The sequence below is a fragment of the Apteryx mantelli genome, chromosome 7 (genome assembly GCF_036417845.1).
Source record: "Apteryx mantelli isolate bAptMan1 chromosome 7, bAptMan1.hap1, whole genome shotgun sequence".
NCBI lineage: Eukaryota > Metazoa > Chordata > Aves > Apterygiformes > Apterygidae > Apteryx > Apteryx mantelli.
Window position 1 is genome coordinate 9,863,713 of NC_089984.1, and position 21,578 is coordinate 9,885,290.

The following is a 21,578-nucleotide window of genomic DNA, read 5'->3' on the forward strand; positions in this document are numbered from 1 at the left end:
AATGACTGAGCCCCAGTACCACGCTGTAAATTAACTATTGTCCTTTGTCAGCATCAAGTGTGCCCCGTCATGTCAAATAACCACAGCTGGCATTCTCTGTATGAACATGGCCCCATTCATTCCACCCAGCAGTGAATAATTCATATTGCAAGTTTTACCCTGGGCAAAATACACTGACATCAAGAGTCATTAAACTATAGTCATTCATTGAACAAAATAGTTATTCATGCTTCCAATGTGAACCATTAAATCTTGCCAGTTAAATTTAAGAATGAATCAAATTAATTCATTTAACATCTTCTGAGCTCACAATAACATTGTTGCACACTTGGTTTGCTTTGCTTTCCTTTTCCCCTTTTTCTAAACTGTTTGTACCTGAAAAATGAAATGCTGTGCTGAGCAGATTTTAATAAGCCTGTAAAGGGAAATATCAGGAAAGAAGGTAATTCTTAAGTCATGATGTAGTGCTGCCAGCTTACAGAGTTTCTAGCATTACACATCATTGGTTATTAAATGGTACAGTGGTTATGGGTAGCATTAAATGCAGCTAAGTGAGCAATGATCCTTCCTAAACAGCCGGACCTCCCTCCCGGCATGTGCAGGGCAGGGTGCAAGTAGGAAGCGAAGGACAGGGGTTGCTTAGTTGTGTCTGCAGAGTACATGGTGTCCGTTTAGGAGCCAGGCAGTCGTTCCCTGGTGGCTTCTCCTCAGCTTTTTCCTCTCTACATCATATGTAGGGCACAGCAGACTACACAGAGCAGGCTACAGCCACCCTGCAAAAGTACAGCCAGCGGCAACCCGCACTTGCCTCGGTGTCGTCGCTGGGGCTGAGGACTGTACCTGGGTCTTGCCTCGCTCTTCCGACTCTGCCTTCAGCTTGCACTCGCTTTTCCACCTCTGCAGCAAGTGCTGGACTGCTCGGTGCTGGGGAAGATGTGCAGGGACAGGGGGGGAAACGGGCTGCCCCTTGTGCTTTTTGCGAGTCCTTACCTGGCACATTGCTCTAGGATGATAAATAAATAATAGTGCTGGTCAGATGGCAGAGAAGCACATGCAAGGCAGGGAGGAAGGAGGACCAGATGAGATAGGAGGGGATTAAATGAAGAGTAATGTTGCCGTGCAACTCGGGCTTTTTATTTGTTTTTTTCCTTACGATAAACAAAGTGGTTCTTATATGCTGAATGCAGCTCTCTGCAGTAGTAGCAACCTAACTGCGTGTCTGAGGGACCGCGTCCGTCACTGAGCCCCTCCTCCCTTTCCTCACAGTGTCCTTAGAAACCCCCTTTGCTGATGGGGGAAGCATTGGCAGAGGTCTCTTTGGGGCTGTTGCAAAGGCCTGGGAGGGATCTGCAGGTGTTTTTTTTCCTGGAAATGGCAGCATTTTGGAAAATGTTTTCCTTTGCTCCTTATTAGAAGTTTATCACAAGATGGTAAACAGAAGTGAGTTTTTCATCTGCCATGACCAAGGGAGCTGGTAGCTGGGTGGTGTTGGTACGGTCCTGCTTAGTCATGTTGAGCAGAGATTGCATTGTTAAATCGCTGAGCATGTTAACTCAATCCTGTAAAAATAATGTAAGGCAGAAAGGTGAGGTGGGAGTGGTGCCTAATTAGGAAAAGTTAATGATTTACTCTTCTGTGAATGACTGATGTACTAACAGTGTTTGCACTGCAGGCACTCTCCCCTACTAGCTTGACCACTTTAACCCCCTGCACGCTGGTCATTTCAGATGTCACATGCAACCCTGGCCTGGCGATAGGAGCATCTCCTAGTTGGAAAGGGATTGGCCTGCCATCTCCCAGTGCACGGCTGGTAGCCTTTTCTTCCCAGTCAGCACCGTCTTCTCTGCCTGCTTGCATCCTCTGGTTATTTCAGTGAGCATTCAACAACTATTTCATTTATATTGCACAAGATCCATCACATTTTCTGTTTATTTGCTTAATTTTCTTCCCAGCTGTGTTTAAGTTGCTTTGTTTGAAAAAAGGCAATGAAAAGACACAAGAAAAACAATACGTGGTTTACCACACATTGGCTATAAGTGAAGCTGTAGCCCTGGTGTCTGGTGCAGGATGGATCCCTTGCTGCCAACACCCATTCTGCCCTGTGGTGATACTGTATTTGTCAAGCCTAAAATTTGGTGTAAAGTCCTGACTGCCTTCCAGGCTGGCAAGTCCTCTTCAGAGATGATTTGCTTGAAAACAGAATGCTTTGGTGCAAAATAGTTAGCTCAGAAGTATTTATCACATCCTCCTGGAAAAATAGATCATATTTCCAAACACCTGCTTCCCTCTTAGAAATCACAGCTTCTAATCTGCGTAACATAACACCAACAAATCCAGGTTGCAGCTTTTATTGTGATTAAGGATGTACATGCGCCACTATTGTGGCCTCTGCCTGCTCTCAAGGCCCGCTCCATACGTGTGAGCAAGCAGGCTGGAGAGCGCTGGCGGAGCGAGCCGGCTTTAGGGCTAGGTGCACCCGGCAGGTCAGGGGAGACAGCGTGCTACTGCTGCAGGCCGCGGGGCTTCATTGCCTCAGCACGGCAAGGCAAAACTGGGCAAAACTAGCCTGGTGGGTTTTGTGTCAGCATTTGATCCTGTGGAAAGGTCATCTCGCCTCGGTAGAGACAAGCTGTTGGCTATATAGGCGCCTGGGCCTTGATGTGAGGTGCAGCTGCATTTACTGTGAGCATGTGAATACTGGTGTATGAAGAGCCCAGCATTTCAAATTCAGCAGTCAGATTTTTGCTCTAGGTGTGATTGCTTGGGACATTCGATGCAAGAATTTAATTGTGTGGGTACAGAGGCAAGATTATCTAATGGGCATGACTAATAGATTACCGCTTACTTTGGATTACAGTTCATCCAGACAAGCTCCTACGGTGGGTGCAGAGAGCAATGGGATTTGCATGCCCGGTCTGAAAGCAGAATTTGCCCTATGTCCCTTTAGTCACGTATTTTGAGTTACCTGCAGCTGCGGAGTGGCTGCCCCGGCGGGAGCTGGCGCCGCAGCCGCTCTCACCCAGCCTGGCCCTTTCCCGGGGCCGGGAGCCGAGGGAGGGAGGCAGGGAGCTGCGTGCGGGGAGGCGGCAGCCCACGGGCCGCCACTCAACCTTACCCTTTCCCTGAAGTCAACTGGCTGGCTGGCTCCTTTCGCCATCTCCAAGTCTGCTATATGCAGCTTGAGCTGCAAACCATTGCCGTGCACACGTAAGACACCTGAATTTCTCCAGAGGGGCTGTAATAGGGCGCAGGGCAGCGTGTTACAAGGCAGAGGAAAGGGCCTGTGGCTGGTGGTGAGATGAGGAGGTTCCTGCAAAGATGAGTTTCAAAGGCAAGTTTGCAGATGGGAAATTCCCACTGCAGGCTAGTTAGTCTTTTAGTAAATTGGCTTTCTGACCCTATTTCCTCAAATTTGCTACGGTCCCTCTGAAAATTGCGCTGATGGAGAGGAGAAGAGTGCTTGTCCTCTCTCATGGTAGTCATTTCTTTGGCCAAGTGGCTGCTGTGGCCGCTCCGGGGACGTGAACGTGCGCAGTGGCAAAGAAACAGTGATCTGCAGTGGTTGTCTCTGTGTAGACAAATCTCTCTGGTTTGCTCTCAATTTGTTTATACCTTAATCCTCGGGCAGTTTCAGGGCCAAATAATTTATTTCTGATTGTTGGTGATTTTTTAACTTGGCAGAAAAAGGCACGAGAACAGTCAGTGAATAAACATTAAAGCTAGACAAATTCAGACTCGGAAGAAGGTGCACATTTTTCACAGTGGGTATACTTAACCATTAGAACAACTTGTGTAGGGATTCAGTGGATTTTCCATCACTTAAAGTCTTTAAATCAAGACTGCATGTAATGTAATATGCTTTAAGCAGAAGTTGCAGCCTTGATTCAGAGTTGCCAGGGTGAGATTTTTTTGGTCTGTTTTATGCAGCTGGACAGAGCAGATGGTCAGAAAAGCTATGAAAATAACTCCCTGTAAGAGATCTGTGTTTAAATAAACAATCAAACAAACAAAACCCTTGAAAATGATATCCACGCATATAACTGGATGAAAATTACATGTCCTTAGCAATACTGGAAAAGGAAATGTTTATGTCTGCTCTCACTGACCATTTTTAGTGCTCCAGACACAGGGTGTTTGGTAGAAAACCACTGTGAACGGCTGATGCTCAGAAGGGAATGGTTAAGGTGTGGGCTTGCCCGGGGGCCCCCGGGGTGCCAGGACAGCCCCAAGCCCTTGCGATCCACGTGCTGTGGGGAGCAGACCCCCGCGGTGTATCTGCACCCCCCCAATTTCAGCATCCCGCCTAAGCGAGGTGCTTTGGGGGGTAAAGAGCAAAGCGGTGCTAAACGTGCATCACCCAGGGAGGCCAGGACCCTCCCGAAAGGCAGCTGCCTCACGCGGGGCAGTCTCGGTAAGCCTCCGCGGGCCTGGAGCGGGCCCGCCTCCCGTGATAGCCAGCGTCGGGAGGCAGCAGCCATCCTCGGAGTGTCAATGAACAGTTGGAGCTCTTCATTAGGCAGAACCTAATTAGACATTTATTATTTATGTGATTTTCCATTAATGGCCTGGCAACAAGATTTATTTCTTGACCTATTTGTTTCACAATGTGGTTTCTTCGGCAATCAATTGATATGGTTAGCTTAATAACTATCTTGTTAAAATTAAATTAAATGTTGCTCTGATTTAACTGTATTAAAATAAATGTTGTCATTGTTAATGAAATGCAAATAACTATTTGAGTTGTGGTGCTGCTTCATTGCCTTTGCCACTGTTGGGTGAGAGGATGCTAGAGTGTGCCGGTGTGGCTGGGCTGGAGCGGCAGGAGGCGCTGAGGGCTTGGAGGCAGAGCCAAAGTCAGCAACGCTAGCAGGAGTTTCCCCAGCAGGTCCCCGGCAGGTCAGCAGCGATAACTAGAATACCATACGAAAGCAAAGTTTCTTTATTTAAATAGGAAATCTGTTCTTAAAGTTTCACTCTTTGGTATGCCCAGTAGGCTAGAAATGAAAGCTGAATCCTGGCTAGGAGCTTTTCAGAGCAGATGCGGGTCCTTTGTAGCTCAAAAAAGGTTTAGAGAGGATGGGTTAAAATGAGTGATTCTCAAGCTTTCTGTGCAGCGTGGGATAAAGCCTGGCAGAAAGGTGGTCTCTGGGCCTGTTCATTTCCTAGCACGGCAGGGTCCCCGGTGGCAGGGACCCGCTGTCTCAGCGTACAGGACACATCCCAGCAATAGCAAGACAACTCCTTGGCAGCTTCCTGCTCCCTAAATGCCTCTCCCTCCCAGCTTTCCCTCCCTTCCCAGTCCTTGGCAGGCTGCAGGCATGTACCTGGACAAAGTCCTGAGCGTGGTTGGGCTGGAAATGAGGAGTCACCAGCAGAGACCAGCTCATTTGCCGTAAAGCCCCGCTGCTGCTCTTCAGAGGCGAGGTGCGAGCCTCGGGCGAAGGGGCTGCAGAGCTGGCAGCCTCGAGAGGAGGCCCTGGGCCTTTCAGAAGTGTGGGCGGAAAGAGATGTGTCAACACGAAAGTCAAAACGCGTTACCAAAACTTTTCATCTGTGTGAGTGTCTGAATGAAATAGTAGAAATAGCAGCTGGAGTCTTCAGGGAAAAAGTCTTGATGTGGTGCCAAAGCTTTATGGTGAAAGGATGTAATCTGAAATACGTAGCGAAGGCAAGGGCTGACCCAGCTGCCCTCTTGGCCCCTACGCATATCACTCATGACTCTGGGAGCTGGAACTGGTCCGGCCACACCAGAGAGAGAAAAGCGCATACAAAGACCCATCGTTGTAACTGGAGTCAGTCTTACGTCTCTGCATTCAGGGAGGTTTGCGCATCTCCCAAGCAAACGTGAAAATGAAGACATGGTGCTGCACAAGCAACCATTTTAAAGTCTTTTTTTTTACATGCAGATAAATTGTTCATTTGTATGCGTAGTTGCAGAATTTGTATGTGTGAGTCCTTGTTACAGAGTTACAATTGTGGTAAACCGCAAGAGCACTTGCATGTACAAAATTGGAGCAATGCCTAAAAAGAATTCATTCAAATATCTGAACTGTAAAAAGCATCAGCAAAAGGGTGAATTCCCAGTCTTTCCCTCCAAAAGCGTATGCGCATCCAGATATTTAATATTCACACAAACTATTAATCACCAGTGGTGAAGCAACAGACAAACTCCTAACAGAAACCATGCTGCAATTTGTAGCATTTGTAGTTTTGCCCACATGTAACACCAATCTTGACAAAAGTGCGCAGGGCATACGTGGATTATACAAGGAGAAGTTGTTACTCAAGATTAAGTACAGGGCGGCGTCTGCATCGCCTCCCCAGTCCAGACATGGCCATTTCATCACACACTAATGATTTTTTTCACCTTTCCGGAGGTACTGACGCAATAGGTCTAAGGCTGGGTGACATAACAGATAAGATGAGGAAGTAGAAGAAAAGAAAGGAATAAAGTTCAGCTCAGTATGAAATGTCCAAAGATTTAAATTTGATGGGGTTTTTAATAAAGTTAGATGAACAACATATGATGCCTTGTGCTGCATTAATCTTCCAACGCTTGATGCTTCACATGGTTTTCCAGCAGCTTTCATTTACTGAATTTCCTGCTTAGATTTTTAGTGAAAAGCAAGGAAGATTATGAAACATCCCCTTTTTAATTCTGATTTAATTGCATACAATGAGCTAAATATATCATTTGCTACAACTACAGATAATACATTGTTAAATATTATTTTTACAATAGTGTGCCAAATGATATATTAATAATATTTGGTGTCATTAGCACTAGATTACGAAAATATTTGCATACAGCTTATTAGAAAGTGATATGATGCGTTTCCGTATTGGTTGACTATGTAGGTGACTAAGGATTATGGAACAGTTTGCAACCCATATCCTGGATTTTAAAGCTTCCAGATTTGTTTGTTTATTTTAAATAAGAATGAAAAACAAGTTCCTGATACTGTTTTTGTGGCAGCATTTCCTAGAATAAGTCCATTCAGTCTTTTTTCTGATCAAACTACCCTTTCATAGTTATACTTAGCTTGCCCAAATTCCCTGAAGTTTGATTTCTTTCTTTCTTCTCTATTTCTTAATCTGCCAAGAACGATGAAGGGAAAATTGATCCCGCCTTGGGGAGGAGGGCCTGGATGCGGTGACTTCCGCGGGGCCCTTGCAACCTTATTTTCACGCAGTTCTGCCTAGCATGGAGCTTTCATGTGTCCAGCCTGCTCGTGCTGGAGAGGGGGCAAACCGGGGCCTACAAACACTTTGCTGTAGCTTGAGGAAAAAAGAGTAGAGTAGCTCCAGCCATCGGTCAGGGTTTTTCTAACCGTTGTGCTGGTGAGACGGAGCGATACAGGGCTCCTTTGTGGGTCAGATATCCTCTGCTTTTTGGTGTCACTGCCCTGAGTAACTTAGCGCGGCGTTGAACCCCAGGTTCCAGGCTGCTTGTGCCATTTGCCATTTGCTGACGGCCAGGGATTCGCTGCTACACAGTATCCAACAGTCGCGGTACCACGCTGTAATTGCAGAGAAATCGAAGGTGTTGCCTGATGTTGTCCATGCCAGAAACACAGCAGCAGCTGGTGCTGAGGTGTGCTGGCCTGGCCAGCCGCCTGCCTGGACCAGCAGTGCAATGCAAGAGAGACCCGAGCTGCCAGGCTTGATCCGGGGTTAGAGCTTTGTCCCTCCTCACCCTAGGGACGGCTCACTCCCGAGCTTTGGTTTGGCCCAAAAGTGATGACAGGAAGCATTTGCTGACTTGAAATGACATTTGGCTTTCCAGGGCCACCCAGGATCTGGACTTGTCCTTCCAGGGCTACAAGTGCTTCCAGGTGTTTGGGGCAGAGCCATGTGTGAAAGACGTCCTTTTCGAGACCAACAGCTCGTTGCCACTTGCACTGTCCATCATGTGGAAGACAACAACAAACAGGAAACGTTAGGGAGGAGTGGCAGACACAAATACCGGCTCTGCTAGCTAACTGGAAATGTCAAAGATTAATGATTAATTGATGTAGAAAAATAATAATAAGTTACTTTAGCCATGGTGTAAAGGTTGGAGCTGACTGACCTGGAGGCAGCAGTTGTTAGGTACCTGGAGCAGAGAGAGCAGCTGCAGCGTAGTGTAACACTGCTTAGGTGCTTAGGCAGGGCTCTGACATTTGCAGTTTGAATTGCAGACAGATGCACATAGGTGCAGCTGGAGAAATGCATGAGCTTCCCCAGCGCTGCCCCCAGCCTCCCTTCGCGCTTCCCAGGACCACCTCTGGCGAGAGGGGAGTTTGCTCTGTGTCTTTTCTGCGGTCACTGGGCTGAATATCAGTACTGGCGATAACCCTGGCCACTCGGGGCAGCTACGAGGGCTGTTTGGCAGCTGCCAGGTAGAAGGATGAGTTCACCGAAAAAAGCGCAATTGCTTTGGCTCTTATTGTGTCCTTCCGGATTGTAGTGCAGAAGTAAAGTGCCAGGATGCTTGGTGGAGGGTTTCTTTATTTCTTCCCTTCTTTCTCTCCCTTACTATCTTGGGACAGAAGTGTTTAACAACGGATTTTAATAGAGTGGAAAGTAAGTAACAGTAAAGAGCAAGCAAAGAGGGGTGAAGTGAACATGAACTAGTTTCCGCAGCCTTTGACAGCTCATCTGGTAGGAACAATGACTAATTTATGTAGCATTCCCCACTTTGGATTATCAAGTGGCTAGACTGAAGCTGGGAAACGCTCCAGGTTCAAATCTAATACAACAAAGGGGATATTTGTAGTCCTTTGTGTATTCCTTTATTGTATTCATTTTTATTAATTTCCTGATACTGAAAGTATTTGGGGTGGGGAAGACAAGATTTCACATCCTACACTCTATCCTGGTGGTAGTGGCTGTGGGCGCTGGGGGCAGCAGATCCACCACCGCGCCGCGGTGCTGCTACCCGTCAGGCCCGGGCGAGACTCCCGTGCGGGGCACTCTGCACCTCTCTGCCACATAATCTTGTGCATACTTGGGCACCCCACTCATTCATGAGAAGAAATGGAAGAAAGAAAGTATTTAAGTTTAGTATATCGATAGGGAAGGGTCATTCTAAAATACTGCAAAATCATTTGCGGGTCTATGAGCAAGTCGATATGCTTCTTCAGGTCCATCTCGACACCCGTTTGGCTCTGTTTTTCTCCAAAAGATTGGGCTGCCGAAAGGCAGCCTCTTCCTCAACAGCAAGTTGTAACCACAAAGCACCCAAGAGCGTAGCGAGGATGCAAAACAAATCCTTTTCTCTCTGGTCTCAGCACATAAGCCAGCTCCTCACTGTGCCAGCTCTGTGTGTCTAGTCGAAATGGCCTGAGTTTGTGACATGGTGGCCATACGGTCCCCATCTCGCCTATAGAGTCAGCATTTCCTGTGAAGAGAAGTTGAAAGGTAGTTGGTCTCCTTTGCGTCCTTCAGAGAGGTGCGTGAAAAAGGGACCCACTGATTGAAAGGAAGCAGCAGCCCCTGGTTTTAGGGTCTGGGGGGGGGGGGCTTCTGCGTGCGGTGCTTACGGCTAGTGCAGGCAACATCTTCTTGTTCTTTGTGGTGTAACATTTTCAGTTTCTTCATTCATTATGAACTTTCTTGTGTGCATTTGCCTAATGAGTAATGATACACAGTATACTGTGAAAATTCTCCCGTCCTATAAAATCAAACAAACAAAAAGAACCAACAAAATCCAAATAAGCTCCTTAGAGGCCTTTTCCTGTTCAACAATTCTAGTATAAGAGTTTTAGGAGGGCTCTTGTTAGAGGGGAAAAAAAAAGAAATTTCAGCTTGCAATATATTTTGCCTGTTTTGCAGCTAATGAAATCATATGCTACCCATAACACTTAGGGGCATTTTACTTTACAGATTGAAAATAACCTTTTTGGGTAACTATTAAACAAATGTAAATGTGTCCTAATTGCATTTATTCACAGCAGCTAAGATTATGGATAGTAGTGTTACTTTTCCATTGGAAATCTTTATAGCCAGTTTAATGTTTCCGTTAGTTTCCAAACACATACGTCCTTGTAAAAATATACCAACAATTCCTCTGAGCCAGATTCTCCTCTGATTGTGATTCTTGTACAGCATTGCAGCTGTCTTTTGTAGGCAGCATTACTCTGGTTTAAACCAGGGTAGCTAGGAATAGAAGTAGGTCTTCTACCTCCACTCACGTTGTTCAGAGTAAATCCTCTTTAACAAAGGCAGCAACCAAGGAGCTGCCAGCTGTTGGCAGATTGTTGTGAAGCACTGGAATTGATGACAGTTTTAGAAATTGAAAATGGACACAATGTTTAACAGAGAAGTATTATGAATTTCCTTAAAATGAGTGAGCACACTTAAAATGGAAGGCAGCTGTGAGGATGCCCCCCCCCCCCATACTCCCACGAGCTTTCGATAGCTGTTAAGGAAGGAAAGTGAAAATGGATCATCTGTTTTTTCATTCCAATTTACTATATTAGCTCCTCAGTGTCTCAGTTTTTCTGTCTGTAAAATGGACAAATTCGCTACTCAGACACTCTCAGAGAGCAGTAAGGCTTACTTAATATGCAGCAATAATTATTATTGTAGCTACCTCCAGTGTAGACCTTTTCTATCAAAAGGGCTCAAAGTGCTCAAAGGAGTCATTCTAATTTTATAAGTGGGGAAAATGAAATATGGAGAAATTGAGTTGTCAAAGCAGACCAGTGGCAGTACCCAGGCTTCCCCGAGTTCACTGCTCTTCCTCCTGGGGTACTGAAATATGAATTTAAGGCAAACATTGGAGACACTTCCAGAAGATGGGAATCTTTGCATTATTTGAGTTATTGCAGATCCCTGCACAGCACACAGCTTTAGGATGCAGTCTTGCCCCTGTGTAGGGTTAGCTCCCTGCAGAGTCGTCTTCATGTGATTCCAGATGAGATTAACTGAATTCTTCATGCAGGATCGAGAGTGATTCTGTCTGTTGATAAAAGAAGAGAGATGTCCACAGTTCTCTCCTGTAGTATTTGATATTAAAGTTTTCATAATGCAGTTGCTTATGTACTCTTCCTCACCCTGTCCTCCTTTTGTTAGTATAAATCTAAACTTTCTCTCCTTTTAAGCAAAAGGCTAATATTTCTTTCCATCCCACACAAACTAATCCTACAATACCTGCAGTTAGCTTAAACACCACTAACAAAACCTCTATGTTTTGCAATGAGTTGGAGGCAAGATGATGTAAAGTGACTCACGGTTTATATACAAGTATATGAAAGCCAAACTAGCCTTTGGATAGCTAGGGATAATTCTTTCCGTCCCATAAAAGACTGGTAGTTCATACTGTTTTTCATATTTTAGTTGCTGGGATTTCATACCGATTATGGTATTTATTTAAAATAACAAGCTATGTGAGCCCGTCCAATTCACAAGAACCCCATTGCCCTTTTTCAGTATGAGGTACAATTAGTGACAGAATTACATTGTTAATGTCCATGGGTATCCTGAATATTAGACCCGTATCTCATGTGTAGTTCTCCGTTGTTGTTACCTGGGAATTGTCTACTTAGATTCCTTCACCTCAAATCTTTACCAAGCAGAAATTATACACTTGTAAAACAGCCGTGCTGTTTTGTTACAGTGAATCAATGGTTTTGCTCTCAGCCCTCTTTTTGTGTGTTGTTAAAAATAAAAGTTCTTCTACATACAGCATGAGTGCTGTTGTGGATTAAAACTTTGTATGAGATTTTGAATTGAATCCTGAGTACGAAGGTGGAGGTTAAGCCTGCTGAAAGCTTGTGGCTCCATGATACGTTTCTTCGAAGTTGGAAGTGAAGTCAAAGGATGTGGTCAATGGATTTTGGTATCCATCTAGAGAAGGCTTGGGTGATGGACTGGATTTTGGTCTCCATTTGGTCTCCGGAAGATTGGATCTTATTAGCTGATACAAGCTGGTGTTGGCTTGGACCATGTTCAGGTGCTCAGCTGAATTTTTGGCCAAGTTGTGATGCACACCTCCTGTTGCTTTTCATCTCTAACATCCCTAGAATATAACTTAATTTTTCTGTTATCCTATGCTTTCTTTAAAAAACACCATATATAACAGGGGGATACAGCCAAATCTTACGGCTCCAGTTTCAGACTCTACAAAGGACACACTCAATAGCAAGGAAAAGGCAGCAACAGAAAGGTTTGCTGCAGCTCCTTGCAAACATAGGACGACCCACATGACCGTGCAACAGTTGCAGATACTTATTAAATAGCAGGGTTTGACTTGGGCTCCAAGAGATTCTACAGATCTGTAGGTTAATTCAGATTAGAAATGCTTTGGAGTTTTAATTATAAGATGCATATATGCTAGCACACAGGGTTTTTCTTCCTCCTTAATGCACTCTTCAAAACCTCTGCCCTACACCAACAGCCACACGGTGCGGTTTGCCTGGGTGGAAAGGTCTCTCGGTGGAGCTCTGTAATGCTGCTCTGGGAGCATCGCGGCCGCACAAGCGGCACTCGCATTCTCATAGCACAGTACTCAAAAGGCAGGTTCACCTCCTTGGGAAACCAAACTGCAGCTCATCTAAACAGGACGCTTGCAGAAGATTTTAGTCAGCGTATCGCTTTAAAAAGAAGACGACGACAGCCTGAGAGAAGCCTTCGTTCTGAGTCCAGTTTTAACATATTCTTCATTTCTGTCTTTCCACATTGACCAAACTGAAACCAATCTGCCTCAAATTTCATAGTTAAGATTTTGTGCCAAGATTATATATAAACTGGGTCAGCTATTCAAAGCTGGTAATTTATATGAATACTGGATTTGTACTGATTTGTTGTTATCTAAAATGACTAATGTTTCAGAAAAACAAATTTCTGCCTGTGGATTGCTCTGAAAGTGGCAAATCCTGCTGATGTATTTGCGTGTTACTATATGTCTTGTGGGACTGGTCACTTCAGCCATCCAGGCCTGTTTCTAGGTCACTGAAGCAGAGAAAGGGAGGGCGGCCTTTGATATGCTCAAGGAAAGAGTGGGAGTCATTTCTAGAGTGAAAAAGGAGCTATGCCAACTAGATGAAAGCGTTTTTGGGACATATAATGTTGTTTGAAAAAAAAAAAAACAGTTATTTTCTTAATAGATATTTGCAACCTTAAAGCTCTCTGGAGCTTTGTTGGGCAGGGAACAGCTGATCATCAGGCTTGCGTGCATATTGTACCGATAAACATCACAGTTATGGAAGTAACGGGTGCGCTGAATTCATCTTTACACCTTAGCTCAGTGAGAGCAGGCCCAGCTTCAGGCATCCTGCACGCCCCGTGCCCGGCGCTGGCACCTGGGCAGACCCAGCCAGGATGGGACAGCAGCTGAGGGGAATGGAGCAGTGAGTGAGGAAGAAACCCCTGTTTCTCCAGGAACAGCAAGACAAATACTCCTCTACCTCCTTTCTAACCATCATCAGGGGATCTCTCCCAAAGACAGCAGGCATGATTATGGCAGGCTAAAAACAGCTGTTGGGCAGATGTGGCTGATACAGGCCGAGTGGCTCCACGGAGCAGAGCCGTTAGGGGAGGACCCGCGGGCAGCGAGCCAGCGCGGACGTGGGAGCCCAGCTCCCCCTCTGTGGCCATGCGCCCGCCAGGGCAGCCTCTCACTGCCGGCCTCCAGCCGTGCATAGTCCTCTCACTTACTCGCTTGCTTTTCCCCTGCTTTTCCACCCCGGTATCGAAGCCCTGGTGGCTCTGGGGCAGACCGCAGGGCAAAGGGGGCTCCCTGCAGAAGGGATGTGTCTCTGGCAGCCCTTATTTTAGGGCTGTGCTTATGGACCGGGACGTTCAACCGAAGCCCAGACTGTGGCAGAGCTTTAAGGAGCAGATAGGTGCACATTAAAAGCAAAGGGCCATTTGGTGTTTAGTCATCAGCTGTTGCAGAGTGCATTAGTCCTCTTATGTCTTTCAGAAAGTCATCATTTTATAACAGAAAATTGCCGTTTTGTTCCAAGCAGACTTAATTTCTATCATAAGAATAAAATCCTTTAATTAGAGTTAGGAAGAAGCAGAATATCATGCACTTAATGAGAGAGGTGGTAGCTGCTAAGCTGGAGGACAGGGAAGGGGTACCAGGGTTGGCTTTTATCTTAATGCATTATAAAGGCATCGCATTACCAACATGCTTTAGGCCTCAGCCTCTGGCTGTTGTTAAGGAAAACTGATTTTTGCCAGTGGACTATGAATATTGGACTTTGTACAGATTTGGTTCTAACGGAAAAAGAGATTTGATCATTTTTGTTTTGTTTGTGTGATTTTGAGATTGATTCAATGACTGATGTTGCTTTTATTGCTAACATCCTGTTACAAGTGACCCACAGTAATACATCTTCTATTGATCTCTTCATTCAGTATCTCCATTTATTTTAATTAAATGACACTTCTATGTATTTGGCAAAGTCCTCTAATTAATCTGTAACTCAAACTGAGGTTAAGTGGTATGGGCTATCTCTGCTGATAACAGCCTGTGTTTAAATGGAGCAAAATCCCCAAACCGAAAAGCGATGTGAAAGGTGAGGATAGTATAAACATTTAAAGTGCTGCAAGACAAGGACTGAGACAATTCTGCATCAATTCATTATCAGCCATCACCACCTAGTGGCAAAAAGGTTCAAAGTAGATTCATCTGCCAACTCGTGTTTATTTCAATTTTTTTCTAAAAAGCCAATTTTCAGACTGGCTTTACGTTTGCTGGGTTTCTTCTGAACTCACACCAGCTTTTATGACAGTGAGAAATGTCCTTCGTTGCAGGGAAGCCACTTCGGAGTCATGCAAACTGGTGTCAGAATTGAATCGTACGTGGTACCTCGTAGATGTCTCGACTGCACATGCTGATTAAATCAAAGTTTGCTAGCTTCTACCCAGGAGACAAACAGACCCTTTTCACCACGCAGATTCACATGTAACCCCTATCCTGAAATCCAAGATCAGAATCCATGGCTTAGTTGTAAGTATAAGAAAACCTAAAGAAATAGAAGCTCCAACCATTTTTTAAAGTCCTTTCCGAGTGGTAGCCTAGCAAACGTGAGGTGGGAGTATTATGTGGGGCAGGGGTGGGAAGAGCATCCCTGTTTTCATGTTAAAAAAAACCTGTTAACAAAATAGAAGTTACTGAAGTCCACTAAAGGATAGATGGGAAGAGAGAATATATTGCTGCCCTGATCCCTTTTTCTTTAACACATACCATTTAATCTGTTCTGACAGCCTCGGTTGCTTCTTCCTTTTGATTTTCCCCACCTACAGTTCTGGGAACTTAAACTCCTGCCTGTCCTTTAGCAAATGTTCTGCCTTGTTAATTTAGACCTGGGGTTTTGCTGTATGTTTGCTGCCCTGCTCAGAGCAGAGTCCTTAGGGAGAGTCCAAGTAATGTCTTGTAACAACCTCTTCTTCAAGTAGAAAAAGTATCTGTGATAAAACTTGTTCCTGACAATTCGGTGTGGTCACCATGGCAATTAAATTAAATGACAAAGGAGTTATAGCTCCTTCATTATAGTTGCGATTATGATTTTAATTTCTTTATTTGCTAATAGATAAAATGTTTAAGCACTTAAGAGTGTGTCTGCAGGGCACTTTGCTGGCAGACCAAGCGCTCTCTGCCCTTTCTCTGAATTGATCAACTCAGAGCATTGCTGAAATACTCCCTCTGCCTCCAGGGGCATTGGAGAAGGGCAGGCTCAGCTCGCATCTGCTCACCAACTGCCCTTTAAGAAGTACTGTCAGTGGCTTTAAATCCTGTTTTCAAAGATAGCGTGTGCAAGAGAGTTTTTGAAAATATCTGTGTTCTTTCTGCTACCCCAGTTCTGCTGCGGGGTTCACCGCCGGGAGCCCGAGCAGCCTTGCAGGGCGAGCGGTATGTTCCCGAGCCGGGGCGGCAGCCGCAGGGGTGCCGGGAGCTGTAGTACTGTGGCTGTTTGCGCAAAAGTGGATTCAGCGCCTTTAAAATCTAAATGGTGTCGGCAGCGGCAGCCGAGCTGCGGATGCTGCCTGCCACGCTCCTCCGCGCCGCCGGCCGATCCCTGCGAAGGGCTGCTGGCCGGGGGTGGCAGGGGTCACTCGGCACTCGCACCGTGGCATCCCCTGGCTGCGCGCCAAGCCGGGGCCTTGCACGGGCTCTGGGTAAGCAGGTGGTAGCACACAGCCCAAGCGGATGGCATAATTAAAGCACATCATTATTTCGAGGAGGGTCACCTCTGCGCTCCGGACCTCAGGGCAGCTGGTGGGCCAAGCAGCCCAGCACAGGAACAACTCATGATACCCTGTTCTGCTAGTTTCTTAGCATGAGCCCCATGGGTTTGGGGTGATGCTGGTCCATGATAAAACATGTCAGATTGGCTAGCTGTTTTTTCTTCCTCATAAGAAAAAAACAAAAATAATATTCTGAGCCTGCTATTTTCTGCGAGTGCAAAGTTCAGAATTTCTTTCAGGAATGAAGTTCTGCAACAACTGCCGTGGCTGTACTTCAAAGAAGGGGAACCACTGTATTTATAACATTCTCATAAAAATATTCCCAAAGACTAGAAAGTGCAGCTGAGGTTACTTTCTCATTCTCCTGTTGCAGAGTGATGGACTGCACATGTGGCTGTGTCTTCTAAGAAGCACACATCTCCTACCTGTTCTTCTTGGCCTACCAACCATTTCCAAACAGGCCTGGGAAGCATGAATTACAGCAGACAGGCTTGACACCCGGAGCAGGGTGAAGCCGATGGAGGAGGTGGGATGCTGCTGCATCCCTGGGGAAAGCTGGGCTGGCTCGCGGGAGCTGGGCTGCAGCCAGAGAGCCGTCAGCTCGGCAAGGGCCTCACATCCAGCACTTTGGGAAAGCCCAGTGCGACCAGGCATGCTGTTGAACAGCTCTTATTCCCTTTTCAGATGTAAAATCTCTTGTGCAACTACATTATGAAGGAATTACATGGTTTTCCCTGTGTAAAATAGTCATGAGGTAGAAATTTATTTCTTAGTCCAGAGCACCAATTCTGCATGCGTTCAAAACACAGGGACCTTTTTATTGCAGCATGTTCAGCCTGTGCGCCAGGCTTTGAGTTATCTTCAGGTACTTGGTTGACCACGTGTCTGCGTACCATAAGGTCAGGAGCTTTGAGACACATGACACTGTTTGACACATTTCATCTAGACACAACACTGTTGCGTGGCCCTCCCTGAGCTGACGTGGACCTATCTGTACATGTAATTAATGCCTGCAGAGAAAGGGGACGTCAGTGTTTTGACTGCGAAAGAAGCCTGTGCGTGCTGCCCGCTGGCATGGGGGCTGCACACGTTGCTGCCAAGTCCCCGAAGTCACCCAGGGCCTCGTCTGAAGGCAGGACGGAGCCTGCCCAGGGGCTGGCGCTGTGGTGCTCTGCGGCTGCTGTTGCGCATGGGAAACTTGCCCGCCATTTGCTGGCCTTTTGTTGCTGTGAGATTTTGCCACGTCCTGTCTTTTCATAACAATTTTAAAGGATTTTCCAGTAGTTTGTGAGTGGCAGCTCCTCCTCTTTAAATAGCAGCTTGACTCTGACTATATTTTTGAATAGGGCTGATCCCACCTGATTTCAGCCTTATAAAAATTAGGTCTCTGGTTTGAGCTTGTCATTCAGGTTTTCTGCAGTCAGTGGAGAGGCACAGACCGATGCAGAGGGCAACTCAGACTGCCCTAAAATTCATGCCAAAGGCTGAAGGGATGGATTCCCCTTGGGAGCCATCAGTCTCCCCGTGTCCAGCTGCGGAGCGCTAAATGGCTTTTAAACGGCTAGAGTTAGACAGGCTGAGCTTTGCCAGGGTGTAGGTAAATAAGCTCAGTAATCTGTGGTCTTGCAGGTGAGTGCAGTAATTGCTGACGGCCAGTCAGAGAAAACATGTTTTTTGTAAGTGTATCTATTACTGTGTAGCAAGTGTTACTAGCTTTCAGCAGGCTGAAATACAGGAAAGGTGCTTACTGGGGAAGAGAAGCATTTGAAGATACTGAGTTGGCAGAAAGAACATTTTGGAAGGAGCTGGGAAACTATTAAGGACATGAATTCATTGGGATGCATGTTTTAGAGGGCTCTTGGCTTAGTCAAAGCATCAGAGATGTTTTCTGTAAGCAAGCTTGGAAGATACCTGTTCTGAAGGAAGGAGCTAGAAGGTTAAAATCCAGTTGTGAGAGGCCTGTGTAGAGACAGTGGCATCAGCCACGATGGCCATGGTGTGTGTGAGCCAGCCCTGCGCAGCATGTAATCATGTATGGAAGTGTGTGGGGTACCGAGTGGCCGGGAGGCACAAAGTCCCCTGCCTGAGACGGAGCAAGTAGCGCCCGAGGGGGAACACAGCCAGGTAAGACTTGTGCAGAAAGGATGCCATTAGCCTTTCCAGGATCTTACACTGGAACACCAAAGGGGATTAAAAAAAAAAAGAAAATCAGCAAAATAATGTAAAGAAAGCCATTGCTGTGGTAACCAGTGTGGGTGAGCCTGGGCTAGCGGTGGTGCGCAGCAGATCGCGAGCGAGCAGGCGCTGCACTGGCACAGAAACCCCCTGCCTCGGCCTGCTGAAAAGCCCCTTAGCGCAATTACTCATTTTAAGCCAATAAACTGTAGCTTGGACAAATACTGTGGACAGCGTTTGGGGAATTTCTTGGAAGTCCTGGTCCTAAAGAACACACTAATGCCGCGTTACAGTGAAATCAGCCATTAGGCTTCAAAACACTTTTCTAAACAGTGATTTAGGGAATGAATGCATCAAGTTAGAGATACTCTGCAATGCTGCAGGTCATCGATTCTAAGAAACAGCGCGTGGGGACGAGCGCCCTCCGCTTTCACTGCCGCTCTCTGTGCACCGGGGAGCGTCCTGGTCTCAGCCCAGCCTAAATCCTTCCGTGCCTGTCACTCCGACCTCTGCAAGCGGCTTCTCATGCAAGCTGACAGCTGATCTCTCTCACCTCAGAAGAGCTCTACCACTTCCGTAATGTTATAAGGAACGTGAAATTTCTTCCACCTTTTTAAGAAAAATTCAAGGAAGCTTTTACCTGCCTGTGGCACGCAGGGCTAGAATGGAGACAGTGGTGGGGAGGAAAAGGCTTATCAAACCATGACTGTATTTAACCTGTGTGCCTTGTTTCTCTCTCTTCTTGGAGAGACATACGAATGAAAATTCGAGAGATCAGAATAAAAAAAAAACGTGGCTAGATAGAGGGTGGCATTAGCAACAAAACGGGAATGAACATTTTGTTCGTATCACAAGATCTATTTTTAAGAGCTTATTGTATGTTTTATGTCATAAAATCACTTGTGGGTTTATTTTTTCTTAAAAAAAAAAAAAGAAGAAGAAGAAGAAAAAAAGCCCATGCCTACTGCACAGAGCACTAAAATAGTCCACTCCAACCACTTCAGACAGGATGTATGGAAATAATCAGCATTAGTCTGATGTAAGAACGAACAGAAGCAACTATCTGGTGACGCAGAATAAAGGGAGAGAATAGCAGAATTTTGCTCAAGTAGATTGAAAGAGCTGGTAGCATTGGAAGAGATTATTATTGATGATAGAAGTGGTAATTTGTTTGACCTAGTAACTGCTCTTATTGGTGGCCATCCCTTTGAGTACAAATACCCAGTTGAATATTTCCAGTAACTCTCCTGGAAACAAAATAAATGTGTTTAGATCTCCTCTGGCAGGAGGAGATTGTGTTTGTACTGCTGATGCAGAGAGGGGGGCAGATGCCATTAAGTGCTTTAAAAACACACTCTCTCTTCAACTGGCAGGAGCATCTCAAAATTATTGTGGTTCTTCTGTGTAGAGCTATAATTAAAGGTCTGTCTAGGTTTCAGCTGGTTTCTTGTTTTCCTGCCTTATAATGTTACATATCAGTTGGAACATTTTGTCTTAAGCAGAAAGCTCACCCATAAGGGCCCAGCCAGTATACATACTGCTCTGAAGTTTTTTTTGTTGTAGACAAGATGTGATTTTAAAAGTGTATGGGAGCTAGGCATCCGGGTCCTACTGAACTTCACTTTGTTGTGAACGTACAACCACCTCGATGTCTTCAAAGCACCTCCCAGGGCAAAATGTGCTAACTGTGCTTCCCATTCAAAGATTAGGGGTCCGCTTTGTCTGAACAATTTCACATCATTTAACTTCTATTTTAGATTTGGAAATGTTTTAAAATTGACATTTTCCTAGTCCAGTATAATCCCCTCCCAAAGTCCCCCCAAGCTAGCACCGGTTACATTCAGTCGAGTAAGTTTACAGATTTTTCTTATTTTCCAGTGTTGCCTCTCTGTTAATGGGACGTGAAGGGTGGGTGTGATACGTGCCTTGCAGCAGGCAAGTTCTGTTGAGGAGCAGACATTCACTTTAAAAATGGTCTAGTAAATTGTGTCAACATGACTGTGAAGGAGCCGTTTTCAGACTCTAAGGTGTTTGTTAGAGGGTCCTTATGTCCTCTTCCGCTCTACTATACTACTTCTCCCATGGGTTATCTTCTCCACAAGAACCTGGTTTTCCCTCTGCAAAAAGCTCTCTTTCCATGTATAACCGGGGAAATAGCTGATGAAATGATGATTCAGCAACTGGCAATGTGAGGGAAAATTTATCTCTGAGCTCCACAGTAGCTCCTCTGCCCTTAACTTCTCTTTGCCTGACTCTTTTCCACCACCTTCACCTCTGATTTGTGCAAGTTATCTGGCCATGTGGGTTCAGGAATTATTTTCAAGCGTTATTACAGTAAGAGAGGGGTAGGGGACATGAGGTGCAGGCTATGGGGGCAAGATGCTGTAGCTGTGTTTCAGACTGCAATACTTTGGAAGATCAAGGCCTGACTTTATCAGAGCAGTTTGTATAAACCACCATTTTATCTAAAGAATGAACACAAGTCCTAGTGGGGCTATGATTTCTTGTGTACTGCTGCTCTTTTTCTCTGTTATTGGGAAGGCTTTTGTAAGAAACGTTTATTTTCACAGAGCTAATCAACACAGTAACTGAGAAATATATCTTTATTATTAGAATGTTTATATTCTAAAAATGTTTATCTGGGGTTACAGTACAATCCAATTTCTTTGTAATTAACTAACCTGGCATTTGTTCAGCAAGTAACTGTAACTTAGAATCTGAAAAGTTAAAGAACATGAAAAGTCTTTTATTCTCTTTTTCTCTTCCTCCCCCAAAAGGACAACTTAAAGTCAAGATTTTGACATGATAAATAACAAAATAAATATCTCATTCGTGAACTAGTAGTTGCACTTAACTTTGGTGACTAACAGAACAGATAGATATTTAAAAATATAAAAGAATCCTTTCAGTGTCAAGTGAATAATGGAACAGATTAATGTATTTTACTTTATTTCTTTCTAAAGTTCATCAATATTATCTTCAAAAGGGGTCACTCTTCATTTTTTAAAAGGATGAGGGAAACAATAGAAAAAATTAAAGAATGGTTATATTATGTGGCTTGCCTAAGAAAGTTCTCGGAGCAGACTATCTGATCAAAACACATGCAACACAATTAACAAATCCTTTTCACCAGCACATAATACCTAGCATAAGGCTGAATGTGGCCTCGTGAGATAGCTAAACAAATACTGAAATGTAATTGCAACCTAAATACCTGAATC